Source organism: Lepisosteus platostomus, chromosome 26 (assembly GCF_059453375.1).
Source record: "Lepisosteus platostomus isolate fLepPlt1 chromosome 26, fLepPlt1.hap1, whole genome shotgun sequence".
NCBI classification, from domain to species: domain Eukaryota; kingdom Metazoa; phylum Chordata; class Actinopteri; order Semionotiformes; family Lepisosteidae; genus Lepisosteus; species Lepisosteus platostomus.
The window spans coordinates 7,716,010-7,729,764 of NC_142636.1; the positions used below are offsets into that span (position 1 = coordinate 7,716,010).

The following is a 13,755-nucleotide window of genomic DNA, read 5'->3' on the forward strand; positions in this document are numbered from 1 at the left end:
AACTGGCTATGCCGGGGGTGTCCCGTCTTGGAGAGCTGGTGAGTCCACCGATTTGCTAGGTCTCTTCAAAGCAGCAGCACCGGAAGAGCTGGGAGAAGCCGATGGATAGTTGATCGATAGCGAGAGCTGGCCATTAAGAGCTGACCTGGAATAAAGCACCAGCCCTGGAATTCCAGAAGTGGACCTTCCTGTACTACGCCTGATGTTCTCATGTAAATCAGCACTCTCACTGCTCGGCATGTCTTGGTCGAAACAGCTGCTGTGGCTCACAAAAAGCTGTTTTACCACTCAGTGCTAAATGCATAGCATTTTCCAATGGGTGAATACCATACTTTGTTTTCTTATCAGGAAATTCAATATTTTGCCTTTAGAGGGGGCTTATGATCACACTGTTTGAAAAGCAATCCCAGCCCAGAAGTCTCCCTTTCCCCTAGACGGAGCAGTAGGACACTCAATGTTTGCAATATGAAGGCATAAAGAAATGCTGGATGACACAGAGGGCCTTAAGAAGAAAGAGGCTTTGGGTCATAACTCTTCCAGTATTGTAGCACATTCCAGAGTCATAAAGACATTGTCAGGTGACAGATATGACATCTGCACAGCTTCTGCCCCGACTCCAGCTGTGCAACAGAGAGGCCAGTGTTGGGCTTTGGCTGTCTCGACAGCGGGGGTCACGCAGTGTCTGGTTCTGCACAATGGCGCGGACCGCCGGGGGGGGGGTTCGGGAGACGAGCCCCCGACGAGCGCTGGGCCCAGCCCTGCAGCCACAAAGCAGCTCTTTGACCGGCTGCATGACATCGGTGTCGGCCGTGAACTGGAGTGGCCGGCCTGTCCCGGACAAGCGGGCCAGTGTGTGGGACTGAAAGCCCCCTTTGAGGGAGTCCGCCCTGGACGCAGTGCGGGGGCCCCTGGAGAGCACAAAGACAAAATCTCTCTGAAAGGGAGAAAAAACACGAAAGCAGAAATACGCCACCGTGAAGCCTCTTATTATACAAGCTCGTTCCTTGAATTAAACGTAGGGCATTTTCTTGTTTTCATAACCATGATAGTAGTAACAGGCGCCGTTCTTCGGATGAGATGTAAAACCGAGGTCCTGACTCTCTGTGGTCGTTAAAAATCCCAGGGTGTTTCTCGAAAAGAGTAGGGGTGCCACCCTGATGTCCTGGCCACATTCCCCCCCTGGCCTTTACCCATCATGGCCTCCTAATAATCCCCATCTATGAACTGGCTTCATCACTCTGCTCTCCTCCCCACTGAGAGCTGGTGTGTGGGGAGCAGACTGGCGCATCATCCAGGTGAGGCTGCACACTGGTGGTGCTGGAGGGGATCCCCATTACCTGTAAAGCGCTTTGGGTGGAGTGTCCAGAAAAGCGCTATAGAAGTGTAAAGATATTATTATTTTTATTATTAGTAGCTTTTCTCATGAAAGATTCCAAATGGTCCCAAACAAAAGGCCATCTTGACCAGTCGCCAGCAGCTCAACTGATCACATGATGATATCCGTCCATCTCTTGAAGAATTCCTGGGAATCAGCTTCATGTCCAGGGGGTTTGTTCCAGACACCCAACACTCTGTGTGTAAAGCGTGTCTCCTGTTTTCTGCCCTACAAAGACTCCCTGCTGGGTTCCACTGTGCAGTAGTTCTCATTGGGCTGATGGGCTGATGGGTGAAGCTGTCTGTGACACGATCTGAGACACTGAGAGGACTACAACAGAGGATGCCGTCTGCCCAGTTCGATTCGCCACAGCAGGGTGGGTCATCTGTGCTCCTGCGGCTGCCCAGGGTGAGCTGGGACCTGAGGTTCAGACAAGGCGATCACATCTTGGGCATATAGCACAGCACAAATATGAATTTCCCGAAACGTCAATCATGAGTACAGCTCCCTTCTCTGATGGACATTTTCACAACTCGCTGTCTCAGGAAGGCTGGGAGTATTGCTAAGGACACCAATCATCCTGATGTCTCACTTTTCTCTTCCCTGCCCTCTGGGAAGCATTATAGAAGCATAAAAGCATGACCTTCCAGATTCAGAGACAGTTTCTTCCCACAAACTGTCAGATTATTGAACTCTGTCCCTACCGCTGGCTCACACTGATGTGTTTTTTTTTTGCACACTGCTCGTGCTGTGTGTATGTTATGCTGTATCTTATTTTACCTTGTTGTTGTTGCTGCTGTTCTGTGTTTAAGTTTGATGTTTCCTTATTGTCTTTGTATTAGAGCATTCTTGAAAATAAGCATTTCATTGCACTTGTGTGTGTGACAGGTAATCAGGAACTAAGTGAACTGAATCTCAAATGCCAGCGTCACAGCACATGAACTAAAAACGACAGTCCCACGCCTTGTGCCTCACTCTACAAATCACAATTAATCAGGATTCCTGGGATTGATGCAACATGTTACACCCCAAAGTATCTAGCAATGTTATGCACACACGGGGTGACCCACTTCACCCCAAACCTGGGTGATAAGTGTGCACCGGGAGCCCCACTGCACAGCAGGGCAGGGGGAGGAACGAGCAACTGCTGCTCCAGCTGAGTTAAAGGGGGGAACTCTGGGAAGGCAAGGCTTTTAACAGCGAGGGAGCGCTGCAAAGGACTGTGGGCCCTGTACAGGGACTAGAGCAGAAACCCATGTCCTCTGAGCTCCACGGTTTCAGAGCCTGGACAGGGAAAAGCCAAGGACAAGAGCAGAACGGTAGGGCTCTGAAAGATTCTTTCATCGTGCAAATCCAGGCCCAATATCCACTTGCACTGATGAATGGATAAAGGACCTTCACCCAATTAAAAAAAAAGATTTTAATCAATTGAAGTGTAATATATTGCTAGAACGTGTACTTATTGTGAGATGTTTTTTTGTGAAAAAGCTAAAATTATTTTGATAGGAAAAAAGACAAGTCTGGGAAGGGTACCTGTACCTGTCTGTGTGAACACCTCTCCTCTCCCAGACAGAGCCAAGGGGATCTTTAATAATCACCTCATCAGCACTTAACTTCTCTTCTGAATGCATCTCCTGCAGCACAAGGTGACCGGTCTCCATAATGGGCCACAGGTTTGGAAATTCTGGCCCAGAAGGTCCGGTTCTCCTCTGAGTTCTCTCTCTCAGTCCCCAGACTTGCCAGTCTCTGAGACTGACAGGTTCAGGCTAGGAGGCGTTAAACTGCAGTAACGGAACGTGTGACTGATATTTGATTCAAGAAACAAACAGACCTGGGCTGGTGTTAGACTCTTAAGGACAAAAAAAAATGTTAAACTGGAAGATATTTGCTCTGTTTCACTCGTTCTAAGCTGGCTGAATGTTTCAACTGCATCGATTCAATTCCACGTACTCAAATTCGACAGGTCCGACTCTCTCAGCGGTAGACGACTGAGTGGTCTTAGAGGGCTGGAGACAGACTTCTTTCGCCATCTCTGGTCAGAACAACCCCCCAGATCTCAGCCCTCTTAAAAAACACAGCTTGATTTTCAGTGTAGTTCTTCATAAACCTTTACCCTGATGAGGAGACTGCTGGATGAAGAGGGTGGGGCTCCGTTCTCTTGCGAACTGTGCTTGTGGGGAACAAACACAATATTCAGTGGGGGTTCCTAATATTTTGGCCAGCCAGTGGTTGTGGCCTGTGTATAACCCAGATAATGACCCAAGAGTAAATTGACTCATTCTCCTTTCCCAAAAGACTTTCAGAAGGCAGAGCGGGGCCACAGCGCGTCCGTGAGTGATCTCAGCCACGTTAAAAGACATTCCCTCTAATTGGAGGCGCTTTCAGAAACGAAAGAGTCACGAACCCTTAACCTTAACTAACTGTGGGACTCCGGTCGCCCCCCCCTCAAGACACTCGTCTCCGCGGGTGTGCTGAACAGCAGACTGTGCCCCGTCAGCTCGTCTTTTAAAAGTAATAGCCTGGAAGGTGGCGTCAGAGCGCCGAGGTCCTGAGCTGCAGTTTTCTATCGTGTGTGTCGGAACCTGGCTGTGGCGATGGCGGAGAGAGAATAATCTGTATTCAGATGCTCCCAGGGCGGACCGGCCGGCCGGCCGCCCCGAACTGGGAGAAGCTGTTTGACAGCCGATCGATGCCAGTTGTGTTTGTTCTTTTTTTGGCCACTGGGTTGCATAACCCTCTCCTGCTGGGCGGATAAGGGCGAATCTCCGCACTCTCGCACCACAGTACAGTAACGGAGATGCAGCTGCAAAGATAGAGAGGAAGGGTCTCATGAGATCAGACGCGCCGCAGAGCTCGTCTGCGAGAGGTGTCTGTAGTCAGCATCGGGCATGATTATGATTTGTAACAGCTGGGTGAAATTGGATCGTTTGACTTCATAACTCCCGACATTCAGTGAAGAAGCTGCATTTCTAAAAGAAAATATCGAACGTGTCGCTAATCTATGGAGCGCTCAATTATCACATGGTGTTAATTGCTGAGGGGCCTTGGTGTGACTTATATATGACTCATGTTCATCCCAGCGTTATGAATTGGAACTTGCCACAGACAAAACTAAAACAATATAGCTGAAATGTGTATTATAAGCAAAAACACACTGCTGTGCAAACATCTTACCCCCCTGACAGTCAGGCAGTGCGATATATGTCTGTTATGAGCTGAGTTTCGCTCAAGCACAGGAGCAGCCAGTGTGAAGTGCTGCGGTAGCTAATCCATCACATTTACCAGTACAATCTAACTCACTCACTGGCAGGTGTTACTCATTCGGCAACATCCTTGATTCCTCTCTGCACGTCCATGAAGCTAAAAGACTTTTCTCCCTCGGGATGCACAGATCTGTGAGCATTAACTCTACTCCTTTCACTCGGAGGTTTGCAGTCATTGTGCAGAAGCACAATTCTGTGATGAGCTGCTTAAAGTTGAGTCATGTTCTCATAAGCTAAGAGTAGAACACCACAAGTAAGAGCAGGTCACTGTAGCACAGAGCCTTGCTCTTGCTTGTAAAACATGCTGCCAAGGTGTAAATTCAAGCTGAACTGTCTAATGGCTTCACCCCTTATGGATATGTGTATGTGTACTGATGTACTGTACGCGGATTTCTGGATATGTGCATGCATGTCTATATTTATATGTGTATACATATGTGGATGTGGTTATTTTTGTATAGGTGTGTGAGTAAATGTACATGTGTATTTGTGCATGGAGGTGTTGTATGTGTGTGAATTTGTGTATGGATGTGTGTGTGAATGTACATGTGTATTTGTGTATAGAGGTGTGGAATGTATGTGTGTACATGTGTGTGTGAATGTACATATGTATTTGTGTATGGATGTGTTGTATGTGTGTGAATTTGTGTATGGATGTGTGTGTGAATGTACATTTGAATTAGTGTATGGATGTGTGGTATGTGTATGGATGTGTGTGTGGATGTACATGTGTATTTGTGTATGGAGGTGTTGTATGTGTGTATATTTGTGTATGGAGGTGTTGTATGTGTGTGTTTGTGTATGGCTGTTACATGTACTGTATGTGTGTGAGCAGAGGGGACAGACACGCTGTCAGGTTCCTCTCCAGTTTGCCTCTCATGAGCAGCCCTTGCTGCTTGCTGGTGCTGTGAGAGTTGCACACGAGAAGGAGCTGAGGACAGGAGCACCGACTCCTGCCACAGCTCCTCACCTGCCCTGAAACCGGACACAGGAGAGAGAGACGCAGCTCTGTCCTGACTGTGCCCCTCAGTGAAGGAACTGTTGCTGCTCCCCAGACTCTGACAACCCAGGCAGGCGCTGTGCCTGACTGGCAGTTCAAGCCTGTCTCCTCCTGCACAGATCCCTGATGACTCCAGGACATGCTTTCGTTTCTGCCAGGTGTTGATAGGCTCCAACTGGAACTTTTGTCGGGTTTCTCCAAGCAGCCCAGAGGACACTTGCTGACGCTCGAACCCGGGCTCGCGTGCGTCTGTGCGTGTCTGTCGGCGGGGAGCGAGGGCTGGAAGAGTTCAGCGATGACAGAGGTACAGTGCCTAGAAAAAGTATTCACCCCCCCACTTGGACTTTTCCACATTTTATTGTTACAGCAGGGAACCACGATGAATTTAACTGAGAATTTTTGCCACTCATCAGCACAAAGCACTGTATGATGTCAAAGTGAGAAAAAAACCCAATTTACTAAATTAATTAAAAATAAACAGAACATAAGTGAATTCACCCCTTGCTTTGACACACTTTACTTTGCTGTTCCTGGTGGGAACACCAGGGAATTTGGGGAATTCTGTTGTTGCCATTCGTATGTCCATTTCTCTGTGTGTTCTGTTTCCGAAGTGGGGAAAAAAAAGTGATCGACAAAAAAGGCCCTTGAGGCTGTTTGCATCAGATATGTCTTTCATATCATTTTCTCTTGCAAGGACATCTCCCCGGCAACCTTTCACGAACCTCTCCTCCGTGGGAGCAGCACCTGGCATAGCGATGGGCAGTAAACCAGGGTGGTCTTGTGCAGACGCATGCTTAAAGAAATCAATTTATGTGTCACTCCCTTAGCAGGGTACTGTGTAATCCAGCTTCACGGTACCCCTTTTTCCAGGAATGCAGGGCCACTCACTTCACCCCTGTCGCCAAAGTAACCGGCTGTTGAGCACAGAAAAAGGTATTAAAGAGAGGAGCCAATTAGCCCATTAGGTAATTAATTGGTCTGAGAATCTCAATCGGCTGTTGCTAGGAAGAAGCTGGGGTCAAAGAAAGAAAGAAGCTTCAACCACATAGCTGGGCAGCGTGTTCCACACCCCCACCACCCTCGGTGTAACGTTGTCGCGTGAATGCTTTATTTCCGACCAGCGGAGAATGTAGCAGGAGGCAATTCCCAGCACTGGCCAACCAGAAACATCATCACGTTACTGTCTTCCTATAAATCATTCTGGTAATGCAAGACATAACAAACGCAGACAAGGAAACCCGTTCTTAACTTAGGTCCTGGTATCAGAATCAAGTGCTGATGTTTTGATCAGTTGTCCACTTATCCCTGCGAAGGTTATAGCAAGACAGGGTCTATCCCAGAGACGTGGGGTGCAAGCACGACTGCTGTCCCCACCCCAAACCCCCCTCGGACGGCTGCCCATCACAGTCCTAGGGAGACGGAGAGGTCCAGAGACAGTGCTTCACACTGGCTCCTCAGCCAAGCATGGACACCAAACGTCTTGAACCTGAGCTCAAGAAGGACGTGCAAGCTCCATGCAGAAGGGCAGCTGAGACTGGAATCGAACCCAGGGTCCTGGATCTGGGAGACATCAGTGCTAACCTCTATTTCACTGTGACATTTCCATACCACGTCATGAAGATGTGAAGCATGTGCTCTTTATGATGTCAGCGTGCCCAATGAGGTCATCACATCTATAGTGCAATGCGCACAGGGCTACATGTATTACAAGGTTAGCTATTTTGCATATGTGTCAGTGCATCTCAATAAGCAAAAGTAGTCACAGCAGATGTGATTCGGGAAAGCAAGTATAAATGAGCCTAAGGACTTCCAGCATTTTTATCCAGCCATCCTGAGCAACAGACCTCATGCAGCTGAAGTTCCTGCATTTATTTAAATAAATAAACTGGGTACATCTGGGTGTGAGATGCAGATGTGGTACACACAGACACTGCTGTGATTGCTGTAAAGCTGTGAATCTGAGTGTGGCTGTAACCTGCTCCTTGCAAACCAGGCTCATTCAGCTGTAATCTGTTCTGGCACCTATACTGGACCACACTGGGAAGACTTGTTTCTTTCAATACTGGTTGGAAGCACCTTTACAAGTCTGACAATAAGGGGGATCAATGTCAGAGAGCCTATTTTTCACTGAAGTGGGATCGCCCAGCTCTAACAGGTGGAATTTGAATTCGGCGGTTTGTAGTGCTGTTTTCAGCGTGCTCTTTTCTGATTAAAATCCCGGCCATCCCATTCATTAAATACATCTGAGGTCTGAAAAAAGATGCCCACAGCTCTCCGGTGCGCCTGTACTTACAAGACACTACTGTGTGAAAAGGAATCCCGACTGCAGAGAGGCAGCAGGGTTAAACATGTTTGCAAGCTCTAGCCTAAAAGATGCCTCCTATTAGCCTTGTCACACTGCCAGATCGTCACATGGTTCAGTGCTAGGGAGCTCAGGGAAAAGCATTCTCTTTGTCTCTTTGTCTCTGCTCTGTGTTTCCTCCCACCTCCCCCCCTCACTCCCTCCCTGCACACACAAACACCTCGTTTGCCTCTCACCCCCCCCACACTCGCCCAGCCCTGTGCCCCAGCCAGCCAATCAGGAGGCTGAGGCTGCTCCATGCCTTATATGGAGACTCTGGGCTGCGGAGGGCGGGGCTCCTGCAGCAGACACAGCTGGGGCTGTGAGGGGCACTGCGCTGCTGGGTGACACACCAGCCGGCTCTCCACGTGCAGGCAGCTCTGCTCTGCTCTGCTCTGTGTGCCTCCCCAGGCACACAGGTACAGACAAAACACTCCCACTCACACAGGGAATCACTACACACACAGATACACACACAGGTACAGACAAAACACTCACACTCACCCAGGGAAACACTACACACACAGATGCACACACAGGTACAGACAAAACACTCCCACTCACACAGGGAAACACTACACACACAGATACACACACAGGTACAGACAAAACACTCACACTCACCCAGGGAAACACTACACACACAGATACACACACAGGTATAGACAAAACACTCACACTCACCCAGGGAAACACTACACACACAGGTACAGACAAAACACTCCCACTCACACAGGGAAACACTACACACACAGATACACACACAGGTACAGACAAAACACTCACACTCACACAGGGAAACACTACACACACAGATACACACACAGGTACAGACAAAACACTCACACTCACCCAGGGAAACACTACACACACAGGTACAGACAAAACACTCCCACTCACACAGGGAAACACTACACACACAGATGCACACACAGGTACAGACAAAACACTCACACTCACACAGGGAAACACTACACACACAGATACAGACAAACTACTCCCACTCACCCAGGGAAACACTACACACACAGATACACACACAGGTGCAGACAAAACACTGCACTCACACACAAAAACACTACACACACAGACAGAGAGAAACACTACACACACAGACACACAGGTACAGACAAAATACTCCCACTCACACAGGGAAACATTACGCAGATACACACACAAGTGCAGAAAAAACACTCCGCTCACACACAAAAACACTACACACACAGACAGACAGAAACTCTAAACACACACAGACACACAGACAGGAACACTCCACTCACAAGCTCTGTGACCCATCCACACAGCGTCTCTACAATCTTCCTGTTGAATCTGCAGCTCGTGTGTTCTCTAGTGTAAGTCACGCTCCCACTCAGGGATAAATAAAACCCCTACCACTCCCCCTCTCCCCGCCACAGACCCCCACAAGCACAAGCCTGCCCTGCAACACAGCACCACCCACGGTGATTCACCCCTTTCCAGCACCAATCTGTGGGAGCAGACCAGACGAAAACGCCAAGGGAGCTGCTGCAGAGCATTTTTGCTGACCCACTGTATAGAGCCGGGATGATATATTTCCCTAACTCGCTGATGGGAAGAGTGTAAGAACTTCCTGGCATAGCAAATTGATAAACTGTTGCAGCACGTTATGAGCCATGCAGAATATATTCCCGATGACTGGTCTTTTTGCAGACTGCCTGTGCCTGTTTGAAGTTCAACAAAGCTTTTGTACTGCACGGCTTTCTAAAGCCTGGAAAAGCAACAGATCGCCTAAAGCAAGGATAGCACAGCTCCTGAGAGCTGTGGGTTTGCAGTCTGCCACCACACTTAACGATTTAACTGACCCCAGTATTAGCTGATGCTTTGAAACCATTCCAGAGAACAGCACAGCTGTTCCAGGCCTTGGGGGACTGTCCTATATTGACAGGCTGAAGGAACTGAACCTGACAGAAGAATTCAAAAAGCTCAAAAAACGTGGATACAGTCAATCCAGTGCTGGAATAATTACTGGAATAAAACAAATTGGAAATATGTACCAGAGCACACATTGTGGAAACTACGTGGAAGTTCATTTAGAAATAAGAACAGAGGACTTCTTTACACAAAGGTTGGTGGGAGCGTGGAACAAGCTGCCCGGCCATATTGTTGAAGCTGATACTCTGGATCCGTGGATCAATAAACTACGAACTGCTGCAGACTAAATGGGCTGAGTGGCTCCCCTTGTGTGGGACTGTCCTTTTGTTCTTACTAGGATAAAACGGGGGGCCCCATTTCTGGTCCCGGAGGGGTGGGTGTGTAATCAGGTTTGCACCAGCACCTTGGAGAGCCGGGAGAAGCTGTCGAACTGGTCCGCTTATGCCAGTAACGAGCTGGATTTCCATCGTCGAGAGGACTGGACTGCAAACCCGTGGACACGTCGGTCCTCCAGGATCAGGACTGAGGACCTCTGGGATAACGAGCTGAATCCGGTTTCTTTAGGTCTCAATCACATGAGAATTGAAAAGGATGCATTTCTTATAGGTAACTGTAACTCGAATACAGAGAATATTTTGAGTAATTTCAGTGCAAAAGACCTTAAGTAAAACATCTATGAAAATAATTCTGTTTATTGTTTAATGGACTTCAAAGGCTGGATGAAACCCCAGAAGACCCTAAGCCCCCCAGGAACTGAATCTGAGACCCTGCATTAGAGCAGTCATGTAATAGACACACTCACGCAGGAGGTGAATCCACACCCCCCTTCACACGCTCGTTGACACATAGTGACACACCCAGATCCAGATTTACTCTTCCTGACTGACAGCTCACTGACACTGGAGGTCTGGACGAGACCAAAGGAATTTAAAAAAAAAAAAATCCAAACAGCTGTGAAACTTTACCCCTGGGACACCGTTCATGTATAACTACTGCTATCTCCCATTCTCACAGATTCACCACGGCAACAGTCTGGCATCACCATGGCAATGCGACCACATCCAAGAACATAAAGATCCAAGAACAATTACAAACAAATGGAGGCTATTTAGCCCATCTAGCTTGTTTGATTTCTAGTGTCTAATCCATCCCAGAGCCTCACCCAGCTGAATCTGGACAGCAGGCAGGGGTGGACCACAAGATTGGGCAGCTTGTTCCACACTCAAACCACCCTTTGTGCAAAGAAGAGTCCCCTGCTCTGTGATTTAAGGGCATGTCCTTATAGTTTCCTCCGGTGCCCTTTGGTTCATTTTTCGCTGTTGATCCTGAAGAATTCGGCCAGGAGACTTGACCATGACCAGTTTGTTCACGAAGGTGTGTCCGGTATTAAAAATGTGCCTCTGCATTTCTTCTGTGAATCACATCCTCTGATGCAAGGGAATCCCCCCCTCATTAGCAGGGGAAACAGATCTTTTCAGAAGAGAGTTCAGTTCACAGCCACTGCCAAACAGTCTGTGGCCTAAATCAGTGTGATCCAGGCTTTAGCATAAAAATAGCAGTTTCTCAAGAGAGCACCAATACAGGCTCCCCGTTTAATCCCATTTCAGAAGTGAAATCGATTTTAGATTAAAAAAAAGTGAATAGATTCAATTGTTCTATTGTGCCATTTCTATTTTATGTAGCCTGCCAATAGCAGTTCCACAGCTGGTAAGGTCTGTACTATCAGTAATTCAATCTTTTACCTGCTTATTTTACTTAAATCACTAGTGAAGTTACCTTTTTGACAGCCAAGTTATAGGTCAATGTCAAACGTGCTAATTTTACATTTGCATCTCTAATCGGAATCATGTCTTACCAGTTTCAATAGCTATCCATCTAGAGAGGGGAAAATAGGCAATACAATAGCCATACATAATCTTAAAAACAATAAACACTTAAAACCAACCTTTTTTAAAATACAATAGAGGAGACCACAAAGACCTGGACAATCACTGGGCTTAAAAAGGAAATTTGAATATCAAATACAGAATCAGAAAAAAAGTTTATATGTTTAGCAATGTGCTTTGATAAACAAAAATACAGCACGCTCAGATTGTCAGTCTCTAATTTTGGGCAGCCGTGCTTTAGAGAATTTTCTCAAGACAGACCCTGCAACCCCGGGTTGTGTGGGCTGTGAGACTACTGCAGCACAGCTAGAGGTTTGCTCTCATTGAGACGTTTGTCAATTTGCTGGCCAGATTTAGCAGATTGCTCTTCAGAAAAACAAAATAATGAGTGGCACAGCGATCAGCATTGCTGCCTCGCAGCGCTGGGACCCTGGGCTCAATTCCTGACCTGGGATGCTGTCTGTGTGGAGTTTGCATGTTCCCCTATGTTTGCATGGGTTTCCTCCCCCCAGTCCAAAGATATGCTGGTAAATTAATTGGCTTCTGGGAAAATTGGTGTTTAAAATTGTGTCTGTGTGTCCTATGATGGACTGGAGTCCTGTCCAGGGTTGTACCGTTGCTTGCTGGGATAGACTCCGTCTCCCCCCAAAACCCTATACGATAAAGTAGTTAGAATGAGGTGGATGGACAGGAAACAAACGGACAAGTGCCACTGTCCCCAATCCCGCTATCACAACCACAATGCTGGGTTTGAGTAAGCACGGAGCCTAGACCATACGTCCATGCCAACGTGCTCCAAGTACAAAAGGAGACAGCAGGCTCGTCTTTCCTCACCTCCTTTATCTTGCTTCATCCCAATCCCAGATTTGAAAACTTCAAACATTCCTCACCTACTGTGCTTCCAGCCAGACACAGCGCCGGCTGTGTGTCACCCAGGAGGGGGGTTGCCTTTCAGAGGTGGATGAAATCAATCTCCTCATACACTACAAACACATTCCCATTCTGGGTGCAAACCTGCATTATTCATGATCTCTCTGTGGGATCACAGTGCTACAAGAGTTGGCTTAAGGTGTCATGACATCTCATTCCACTTTTCTGTGGATACGAAGTAAAAGGCACGAGCCACAGACAGCAGTTTCATTAGCACTCATTAGCATATGTTACGCTATGTGCAATGAATTATGGGTAGGAACATTAATTAGGCCACTATTAATTTCACGTGCTGCTCTTGGCTCCCACCCCAAACATGAAACCTTCCAATATAAATATGTCCAATTCCAGGATCACCTCTTTCACCAGGTTAAAATGAAGGTGAACAGCTTTGGAGAATTAGCATTATTTGAATTCAAAGCATGTGCTCGTACGTCAGATGACGACTGCAGACCTCTGGAGCAGGGGTCTAATTGGGTTTTCATTTGTAAGCTGGTGCAGATTCCTCTTCCCCTCCCCTGTATAGCAGGATCAGTCAGTGCAGACAGAAACAGTAATGCATCCAGCATACGTGTGTTCCATTAACGCCACTACATCCTTTCTGTCACATAACAATGTATAACCCCCAAGTTTTCATTCTTTGGTAGCATTGCTGTCTTACAGCACTGGGGCCCCTGGCTCAAATCCACACCTGGGGTGCTGTCTGTGTGGAGTTTGTATGTTCTCCCTGTCATTATGTGGGTTTCCTCCCACAGTCCTGAGACATGCTGGTGGGTTTCTTAGTTTCTGCGAAAACTGGTCCTGGTGTGAGTGTGTGTGTTTGACAGTGTGCCCCTGCAATGGACTGGCGTTCCATCCAGGGTGTACCCTGCCTTGCGCCTGTTGCTTGCCGGGATAGGCCCCAGCTCCCTCAAGACCCTGAATTGGATGAAGAGGATAGAAAATGGATGGATAGGTTTCAGACTCCGGAGTGTCTGCACACGTGTATTCTTCAAGTGCTGCTATTTAATATTGAACACATTCCTAACAGCAGGTCAGATCAGTGCGAA

General features: G+C 47.6%; 1 long non-coding RNA gene across 1 annotated transcript; it reads right to left on the reverse strand.

Moving 5' to 3' along the window:
* Positions 1-5,976: 5,976 nt before the first annotated feature.
* On the reverse strand, positions 5,977-9,403 carry LOC148639915 (uncharacterized). The gene is made up of 2 exons (XR_015930730.1): positions 9,260-9,403; positions 5,977-6,552 (listed from the first exon to the last, which is right to left on the reverse strand). It is a non-coding gene; the product is annotated as an uncharacterized LOC148639915 (long non-coding RNA).
* Positions 9,404-13,755: the final 4,352 nt, after the last annotated feature.